The 9,741-nt window shown below is 61.6% G+C and overlaps 1 long non-coding RNA gene across 1 annotated transcript; it reads left to right on the plus strand.

The window, feature by feature from the left end:
- The first annotated feature begins 683 nt into the window (after nucleotides 1-683).
- On the plus strand, nucleotides 684-2,339 carry LOC110257125 (uncharacterized). Its single transcript, XR_002339372.2, has 3 exons — nucleotides 684-821; nucleotides 1,067-1,498; nucleotides 1,762-2,339. It is a non-coding gene; the product is annotated as an uncharacterized LOC110257125 (long non-coding RNA).
- Nucleotides 2,340-9,741: the final 7,402 nt, after the last annotated feature.

Here is a 9,741-nt window from a genome sequence, read left to right on the forward strand (position 1 = left end):
GGTCTAATCGGAGAAACAGTGGTTGCACAAAAGACACTCTGGGAGTTCCCGATGTGGCTCAGCAGTAATGGAACTGACTAATATCCATGACGCAGATTCGATCCCTGGCCTCACGCAGTGGGTTAAGGATCCAGCGTTGCCATGAACAGTGGTTTAGGTCACAGATGCTTCGAAAATCAGCAATACAAATGGACAGCTTTGCCCTGAAAGGCCTGTTTCCTTCAGCGAAGATCATGCCTCTGAAGGCTCTCACCTGGGGCCACCCAGACAGGCTGCTCGGGAACCTGGCCTCCGGGTGTGTGATGGGATTTTCCACCTCTTCCGCCCAGCCCATGCCCGGCACAGCTTGGGCACACAGACAATGCCCCAAGGTCCCTTACCCTCTATCTTAGCCTCCCTACCTGGCCTCTGGGTGTGCGATGGGATTTTCCACCTCTTCCGCCCAGCCCATGCCCAGCACAGCTTGGGCACACAGCCAATGCCCCAAGGTCCCTTACCCTCTATCTTAGCCTCCCTTGGCCCCCCAGGCAGTAGGTCTCAGCTTAGGGGCAGCAGAAAGCACTGGTCCACTGGGCCTGGGGCAGAGTGCTTCCTTTCTCAGCCTGGACACACCCACTGGGGGCTGGGGCCCTCACGTCCCCGCCCCTGCCGCCCAGTGCCAGCCCCTCCCTGGAGGAAGCCGCAGACGGGGTGGTTTCTTTAGAGGAAAGGACCCTTAGTGGGTCCACTCAGCCTGCCACTCACGGGGGCCTGTCCCCCCGGGAACGTGGCAGCTCCCAGGACCGCCTCTCCCAGGACGTGGGTGACCCAATGGCTGGAAGGTAAATGTTATGCAGAAGTGCCAGGGCTTGGGGGGTTCTGAGCAGAGACCACCCGAATCCTGGACACCCTGGCTGATCTAGGGCACTGGGGCTTAATAAGCGATCTGGTCTCAACTCCGTCCCTGAAGAGAAGCGGATCTCACTGCCATGAGCCCCTCCGCCCAACTCTGGGGCTTAGGGAGCCTTTCTCCAAGGAGGCGCTTCCTTTTCTGAGTCTCATTTTTCTTTTCTTTTGCCATATGGAGGTTCCCAGATGAGGGGTTGAATTGGAGCTGCAGCCGCCGGCCTACACCACAGCCACAGCAACACCGGATCTGAGCTGAGTCTGCGATCTATACCACAGCTCACGGCAACGCCAGATCCTTAACCCACGGAGCGAGGCCAGGGATCGAACCCGCATCCTCATGGATACTAGTGGGGTTTACTAACTGTTGAGCCACAGCGGGAACTCCGAGCCTCACCTTTCTCATCTCTAAGAAGGATGTTACTGTAGCCCCTGGGGGTTGAGAGCAGCTGGCAGCCTTGAGAAGCCTCTCCTGCAGTTTGACAGAGGTCCCCCAGAAGAGTCTGCTGGCTTCCAACTGGCCAGAAAACTGGCCCAGCTGCATTCCAGACTCCCTGGCATGGGGGGAAGAGGTCTCCGAGGGGGCTGAACCTGACTCATCTCTAGGGAGAAGGTGAGGAGGCTGGAGGGAACACCAGGAGCCCAGGGGCTGTTTCGTCCGGTCCTGAGCCTCCTGCCGCCGTGGTTTTCAGCATCCCCACTTCCCGAGGGAAAAGCCGAGGCTCAGGGAGTCACTGCCCCGCATCCCTCTGGGGGCGCCTCTTGGCTCCTCACTCCTGCTGTGCCTGGGAGGTTTGGGGAGATGGGTGCAACAGGCAGGGGGCGGGTGGTGGGTCCTTCCCAGGGGAAATCCCGTCCCTTACCTCTTTCTTGTAGATGGGCCGGCCAGGGCCCCCCAGGGAGAAGGTCTCTGCCACCCAGCTCTCCGGCGCCCCTGCTGCCCCCCACCGCGCCCCTGCCGATGCCATCTTTGGCCCTGAGGACTCGGACCTGGTGCCCTCCCTGACCTTGGCCGCAGCCCTGGTCCTGTTGTTCCTCCTGCTCTCCGCCTGGCTGGTGTGGGACAGGTCCCTCCAACCCTCCTGCTAACGTGGGTCCCAAGCAGGGGCTCGAGGGGGCATGGCCCAGGGCCAGGAGTGGCAGGAGCGGAACCAGGGATGGGGCTGGCTGGGCATTGCAGCCAAACCCTGTGACCAGCTAGCCCTTGCCCATGTGACCCCAGGGGACCCTGGGAGACCCTCGAGTCCCCCCCACTGGAGGGCAGGAACCTGGATGAGCCCCGGACTGCGCTTCAGAAGGCCGCCGCTGCTGGAGCCTCACAGGAGCCACAGGAGGTGGGCTGAGAACCCGGGGCAGTGAAAGAGCATGGCAGAGCTGCTTGAAATCATTTCTCCCCGTTTGCTGCCCGGTCCCCATCCTAACTGCTTGCAAATAAAGCCTGGTGACCCAGGGTATTTGTGAACTGAGTCAAAAATGAGAGTTCCAGCCCAGGCTCCACCCAGGCTGGGCCGTGTGACAGCAGACAAGGCCCCTCTCTCTTCTAAACCTCGGTTTTCCTGGTCATTTTTTTTTTTTCTTTGTAGGGCCACACTCGCTGCATGTAGAGGTTTCCAGGCTAGGGGTCTAATTGGAGCTGCAGCTGCCGGCCTACGCCACAGCCACAGCCATGCCAGATCCAAGCTGCGTCTGCGACCTACACCACAGCTCATGGCAATGCTGGAGCCTTAACCCTCTAAGCGAGGCCAGGGATTGAACCCGCAACCTTATGGTTCCTTGTCAGAGTCATCTCTGCTGCACACAGGAACTCCTCCCCAGTCATTGAAGGAGGGTGGCAATACCTCGTCCTGGGCATTGTTGGGAGGGTCCACCCGTGGCTAGGCATTCTGTGGTCACCTCTGCAGCAGTCTCCTTTTGCGTCTGCCCCTCTCCCTCTTTCCAGACCCAGAAAACCCTTCGGGGAAGCCCAGGACTCGGTGCCCCAACGCCCGTCCCGGTCCCCGCTGGCAGCCAGGGCTGAGGCCCATCAGAGGTGGGATGCCATGGTCTTGACCGCCACCTGCTGGCTGAATTTAGAATCACAATCTGCTGCGAGAGCCTTTTGGGGTTCCATGGAGGTGAAAGGTGTTTTCTCTTTTTAAGGTGGGACTTTTGAGCCTGTGAATATGCACAAACCTCATTACCCAGAGAGAACCTCTTTCATCATTTGCTATTTATCTTCTTTCCCTCCACTTCTTTTTTCTTCTTTTGAAGTTATTATTGACGTAGAGTTGATTCGCAAGGTTGTGATAACTTCTGCTGTATAACAAAGTGATTCGGTGATACATGGACACGCATCCACTCTTTCTCAGGTTCTTTCCCCACATAGGTTATCACAGAATCTCGGGTGGAGGTCCCTGCTGCGCGGCAGGTGCCCATCCACCGTCCGTTCTGTGCACGATGGTGTGTGGGGTATGCTGATCTCAGGTCCCCAGTCCCTCCCTCCACTGCCGTGGTAACAACAGTTTGTTTTCAAAGTCTGAGGCTGTTTGTGTTTCGTAAATAAGTTCATTTGTATCTTTTTTTTTTTAGATTCAACATATAAGTGACATGATGTTTGTCTCTGCCGAGTTTACTTCACTTAGTATGATAATCTCTGGGGGCATTAAAGCTGCTGCAAATGGCCTGCCTGCCTTCCTTCTTCCCTTCTTTCCTTCTTTCTTTCCCTTTCCCTTCCCTCCCTCCTTCCCCCACAGCAGGCAGGGGCTTGATGTGGGATTTCAGTTTTCCCGACCAGGGATTGAACCTGGGCCGCGACAGTGCAAGGGCTGAATCCTAACCACTAGACCACCAGGGAACTCTCTTTTGTTCTTTTTATGGCTGAGTAATATTCCACGGGATATACATATCACATGATCTTTATCCACTCCTCTGTAGGGGGACACTGAGGTTGCTTCCCTGTCCTGGCTATTGGGAACAGGGCTGCAATGAACATCAGGGCGCATGTATCTTTTCAGGGTATGATTTTTTCTTTCCCTCTATTTCTGCATCTATAACCTCCTTATGGAAAAGTTGTCAGAGCAGAGGCAGAGGAGGTGGGGAGAGCTGTGTGCAGGGCGGCGGGGGCCGGGGAGGGGTGGTCCGCCCAAGGTCATCGGTGACCTCCTGTCCCACCTCAGCCCCTTCCTGGATCTTGACAAAGGAAGACACACATTTCTGGGGGTGGGGGGGCCATGGGGACCTTCAGGTCGCGACTGGAGGCCCCAGGATCCCTCTGTCCCTCAATGAGCAACACCGGTGGAGACCCTTCCTGCACCTCAGGCACTGGGAGGAAGTGGGGTGAATGGGCCCCAGGGAGCTGGGGGGCTTTCTGCTCTGTCCTCCTCCTCCTCCCTCCTTCCTGCTCCCCTCCCTGTCTCCTCCCTGGGCCGAGGCCTCTGGGGGTCACAAGCCCCCAGAGGCACAAGCCCCGGGCTTTCTCACACCCTGGGAGGTAGGTCCATTAGCCCCTTGGCCCCACCCTCCCGCTGTGAGACCACGCCCCCAGGCGGCTTCTGGTCTGGGGGGTGCAGGGAGGGGGCACCCTGGTGAGCGGAAGGGGCATCCCCCGGCCTCCTGGGGAGCAGTGTAGGAAGGAGAAGCCCCATCGGGGGGCCTGAGGCCTCAGCCTTGCCTGCAGCCCTCGCGGGATGCGGGCGGAGCTTGTGCACCCGTGTTTGCACCTCTGCCCAGCGCCCAAGAAAATGCCCTGTGGCTTTCAACGCAGTTCGTCGTGGTTCCGCAGGCGCCGAGCCCCCTCTGCAGGGCCTGAGGCTGGCGCGGGGATCTGTGCAAAGCTTGTCAGGGAAGGGATTACATGGCCAGGGAATAGCCTTCTGTGTAATTCGGTGCCCGCCTGGTAAATGCCGAGCTTCGCTTTCCTGCCCCGTCTGTCCCCCTCTTCCACGGCTGCCTGAAGTTAGGAAGGTCTGTGCTTTGGGGGCGGGGAGGGGGGCTGGATGTCACCCGAGGGTGAGTGGGTGGGCTGGGCCTGGGGTGGGCGAGCCCTAGCCGGGAGTTGCAGGGAGCTGGCCACTTGCAGGTGTGTGCGTGTGTGCGTGCGTGCATGCATACGCACGTGCCGGGGTGTATGTGTACATGCATGTCTGCACACACATGTGTGCCCATGTGCTGCAAACACATGTACCACATAGGCACGTTACACACGCATGTGGGGGCAGAAGTCTGTGTACATGTGCTTGTGTGTGTGTGCGTGTCTATATGTAGGGGTGTGTGTGTACATGCAGGCATGCGTGTGTGCACGCGCACATGTGTTTAATCCACGTGGCCTCCCTCCAGGAGCCTGGGGACAAGTGGCGCTGGCCTCTTTCCTACCAGCCTGGGCCCGGGCTTGCGGGGTCTGCAAGTCCGCATTCCAGTGGCCCCCGGGGGGCATCTCCTTGGGAAGAGGCTTGCGTCCTTTCCTCTCTGTCCACCTCTTTCTGGCTGAGGCCTTGGGAAAACTCCGCAGCCTGAGTCCGCTTTGTCATCAGTGCACTGCGCGGTGGGGCCACACTGCTACCCACCTCTTCCTAAAATGCCCCCGGTTGTGTTTGTCTGGGGTGGTGGCGTGCCTGCCTGAAAACACAGGTTCCCCCGCCTCCCTGCACTGGGTGGCACGTGAGTCCGTTCTGGCTGGAGGAGTAGGCAGGAGTGTCCAGCGAGGGCTCCCTTCTTGATCAGAGAGGTTTGGGGTTCTTCCCCCTCCTTCCTGCCTGGAATCCAACGGTGCTGCCTGGGGGCACAGCAGCCCTCTTGCCACCAGGAGGTAGGAGCCCCCACCCGGATGGTGGGTGGGGACGAAGCAGGAGCTGGTTCTTCTGTGAGGGGAGCCCGGGCACCTTGTGCGAGCTGGTTTTCCGTGTGTTGTGGCCTCTCGCCTTCCTAACTGGTGCAGGCCAGCAACCCCCTTGTCACCTGAAGGGATGAGGACAGCCCGGCCTGGCCTCCCCCTGGGAGGTGGGCACCTCCAGGGCCCTCACTGGAGACCAAGCACAGCCTGGGGCTCCGGGGCTTGCTCCATTCTCTGTCCTCCACAAGGCGAAGGTAAGAGGGACAGGAATGGAGTGACAGGTGGAAGCCCCCTGCTCCACCCACAGAGAGCGGACCGAGGGGCTCGCACAGACAGCAGGTGGACAGGTGGCCGACGGGGCAGCCATCTTTCTTCATGACGTGGGGCAGCCGGTCCTGAGAGCCTGGCCTTGCCTGGACCCTTCTGTCTTCTTCTCACCAAAGACCTGGCCAGTCACCCCTTCATAGACACTTCTGGAGCCTTCTCAGGGTTTCAGCCCTGCACGCCTTGTGTAACAGGTGCGTCCTGCTTGGGGCCTGAAGAGGGACCAGGAAAAGGCCAGGATGAGACTGCCTGCTCCCTGTGCTGCTGTCAGCCCCTCCGTGGGTCCCGGCAGGGGGGCCAGGCCACTGGGGCTTAAGTCCTTGCTGTGTGAGCTCGGCAACACCCCCCGCCCTGCCCCAGCAAGCCTGTCTCTTCATCTGCATCATGGGGCTGCCCAGCCTTCATTCAGAGGCCCAGCCTGAGCCAGACGCCTGTGGCCTGGACCTCCTGCTTTCAGCCCTGGTTTGGCAGATAGACACCCAGGGCCTGGGGAGAAAGTGAGTTCCCTCCCGCTCTGGCCTTTGTGCCGGGAAAGGTCAGACCCAGTCCTCCGCCCCAGCCAGCTGAGCCGGTGACCCCGGTTCGAACCCCCTGGGGTTCAGAGCCCCGCTTCTGCTGTCGGGCCGGCCAGGCCTGCGGAGACTGCAGGGGAGGGTGGGGGGGCCGGGTGAGCGCGGCCAGGCTGGCGTGTCTGCTTTGAACAGCCTCGGCCAACACCCTCTCCCAGGTCTCGGCCAAGTGTTTGTGGCCGGCTAAGTAGCAGACCAGCTGCTTTTCTTGCTCAAATGTGACATTACATTTTTTCGGATGGCTGGACCCTTCCTGGTTGGCCGTGCGTAAGCGACAGCCTCTCTCTGTCCGGCCGCTCCCTCCGGCCTCACCCCGTCCCCGTCTCCCCCGACGTCCTGGCCCAGACGGCGGCAGGGTCAGGCCGGGACCACTCGGGCCCCGGGCTTAGACGGAGCCCACACAGAGCCCTGGGGGCCGCAGGTGGCCCAGGAACCCTGCCTTCAGTTATTTTTGGCCCCTGCGCGGCCTGTGGACTCCCTGCCAAAAGCAATTACTGAATTTTAATCTTGTTTTGCTGACGGCTTAGAATATGTCAAAAATGTTCCACTGGGAGACCTGGGGGGTGGGGGTGGGGAGCGGGGGCTTGGGCGCCCAGACATGGCCAGTCCCCTGGGACTAGACCTTTGGGGTTCCTGGCGGGCTGGAGGAGGAGGGCGCCCTTGGGGGCTCTTTCTTGCAGCTGTTCTTTGTTGACGCTTCTGGAGCAGGAGTCCGTCCGTGTGCCGACCCGGAGAAGCACCCCCTCCTTGTAACATGGGGGTATCTCTCTCCCCCAAGCCTCACGGCGGGCAGCGGAGGGGGGACTGTGCCCATGCTCCGGGTCCCTGATGTGGGCAGCCACCCTTCCAGCCATGAAGGTGGGCCAGGCTGGGGGTGGGGGGCTAGAGGAACAGGCAGAACCTGCTCCAGGGGCCTCCACGTCACCCCAGGGGTCTGTGCTCAGAGCTATAAGAACCAGACCAGCTCTGGCCATCTCCTTCTAGTGGTCTCTGTGGTGGTGGCCCTGGCATCTGCATGGGCCCTTTGACTCCAGTGTCTCAGGCAGGAACCACCACGCCTTCCGCCCAGAATTATGGCTCAAGGTTGCCTGAGGAGGCAGGCTGGGGTCTGCCTGGTGGGCTTCGTCCAGGGCCCAGGCCACCCCTCCCTCCCAGCCTGGGGGGACACCCGCTGACCTCAAGCTCAGAGCAGCCGGAGCCCCAGCCTCAGGCCCCAGCCCTCGCTGCCCGGGGGGTGGGGGGGGGTTCCTAATCCTGCTCGGGGAAGAGGCAGGTGGGGGGCGGCAGATCACTGCCTGGGGGGCGAGAGGAGCTTCAGGCCTGCCCCTCTGCCGGCCCCAAGGCCCATCACAGGGAGCTTCCAGGAGGGAGCGTGGGAATGGGGGTCTCCGGGCTGGGGGCTGGCCGAGTCTGGGGCCCCCCCCAGCGTCCGGGAGCCTGGTTGTCTGCACACCTTGGACAGCAGCCTCCAGGGCAGGGCTCCCCGTCCTGCAGGAAACGGGGCGCACTGTTTTCCCACCAGCCCTTCTCCTCGGGGTGCAGAAGGCTCTCTGCTTCACTATCGCTGCCTGGCCCACGGCTGTGCCAGCAGGGGGTCGAGCCCACTCCACGTGCACAGGGGAGCAGACACACGTGTGCGTGTATATATGTGCACACGGGCATGTGTGTGTGCACACGCACGCGTTAACGGAGGGACCCACTCCCTGTTGGACAGCCTGGTTTGGTCCCCTGAGCTTCGTTGCAGCGTCTACACTGTCCTCGAATGCTGCCTGGTGGTGGGATCGGGATGGCCCTGCCCCGAGGGAGCCCGGGGTCTGGTCGGGGAGACAAAAGCGGGGCAGGAGGGCACAGGGAGAGGGCCCCGGACGCAGCCTGGAGTGGGGGCGGCACGCGGCAGGTGGAGGGCACCTGAGCTGAGTAGAAGCGGGCGGTCGTGTGCAGTTGGCCAGGGGCTGGGGGTGGGAGGGGGAGGGGCGAGGGGGTCCCAGAGGCCCAGGGTGGGGGGAGGCTGGGGACGGGGTGGTGGGGGCTGCATCCAGCAGATGTGTCTGGAGCATCGGGCTCTGGGAGGGGGCAGCAGGCTGGCCTGGGTGTGGGGCGCCCCTCGCAGAGGCCACGTGTGTGCCACGTGTGTGTCTTACGTCCCTGGGTCTCCACGGCCTGGGCCTGGCTTCCAGCTGCTCTGTGTTTGGAATTATGGCTGCAGTTCCGGGGGAAAAGGTTAGACGTTGAAGGCTTCATCTCGGAATATGCAGAATCTCTGTCTGGGGCGCTTGGCCCACAGCAATACCAAGGCCCGGCAGCCAGTAAAGGCCGCGGGGTCTCAGGGGCTCCGCGCTCTGCAAAGGCCTCGCGGTCTGGGAGCTGACAGATTAGCTGGCCAAGGAAATGGCCCTGCGGACAAAGCCCGGCTCCTTGAGCAGAGGAGGAGAAGGATTTGCTTTCTTGGGCCCGAAGGATGGAGACTAGGTCCCCGCAGTTCTCAGAGGGACTGGCGGGCAGGCTTGGGTGGACGGAGCTGGGGGGGATGCGCTGGAAGTGGTGTGGGGGGAGGGACTGCTGGGGTCAGACCTCCCTTTGTCTGGAACGTTCCTGGGAGCCGGCCTGGCTGTGGGCGGGGCTGAGAGTGGGCTGGACGGCCTCTGGGATCCTGACCCCTGGCTGGACACAGCTCTAACCAGCTTGACATCACGGGCCCTGGGCCCCCCGAGGACTCCCCTTCGTCCACTCAGCTCCTCTGCTGTTGCTTAGAAACAAGCCCCCCAGACGGCCCCTCCAGCCTGTCTTTTTCCCTCTGTTTTTTTTCAAAGTCCAGACACGTGCTTGAGTTGGGGACTCCACGCACGGGGCCTGGGCCCGGAAAGGCCGCCGATCGTCTGCAGTTCAGATGCTCCCAGACACTCCTGGCACGAGGCCCCCCAGATCTGGGCGGCGCCAGCCCCACCCCTCTCTATGGGCAGTTCCGGGGTGATGGCCGGGGGCCCCCTCGGTGGCAGGAGGGCACCCGCATCCCGGGAGGCCCTTTAGAAGCAAGGGAAGCCGTCCAGATCTGAGAATCCCAGGACCCAGCGCTTCCTCCCATCAGTCCCGAGGGCCTCGCGCTCCTGGGGACGGCGGGGGGGGGGAGGGGGAGGAGGTTTCTCATGATCAGAACCC

The sequence above is a fragment of the Sus scrofa genome, chromosome 1 (assembly GCF_054392235.1).
Source record: "Sus scrofa isolate SSC_HxYL_T2T_F1_AM1 chromosome 1, Sscrofa_HxYL_maternal_Yorkshire_Landrace_v2.0, whole genome shotgun sequence".
Taxonomy (NCBI): domain Eukaryota; kingdom Metazoa; phylum Chordata; class Mammalia; order Artiodactyla; family Suidae; genus Sus; species Sus scrofa.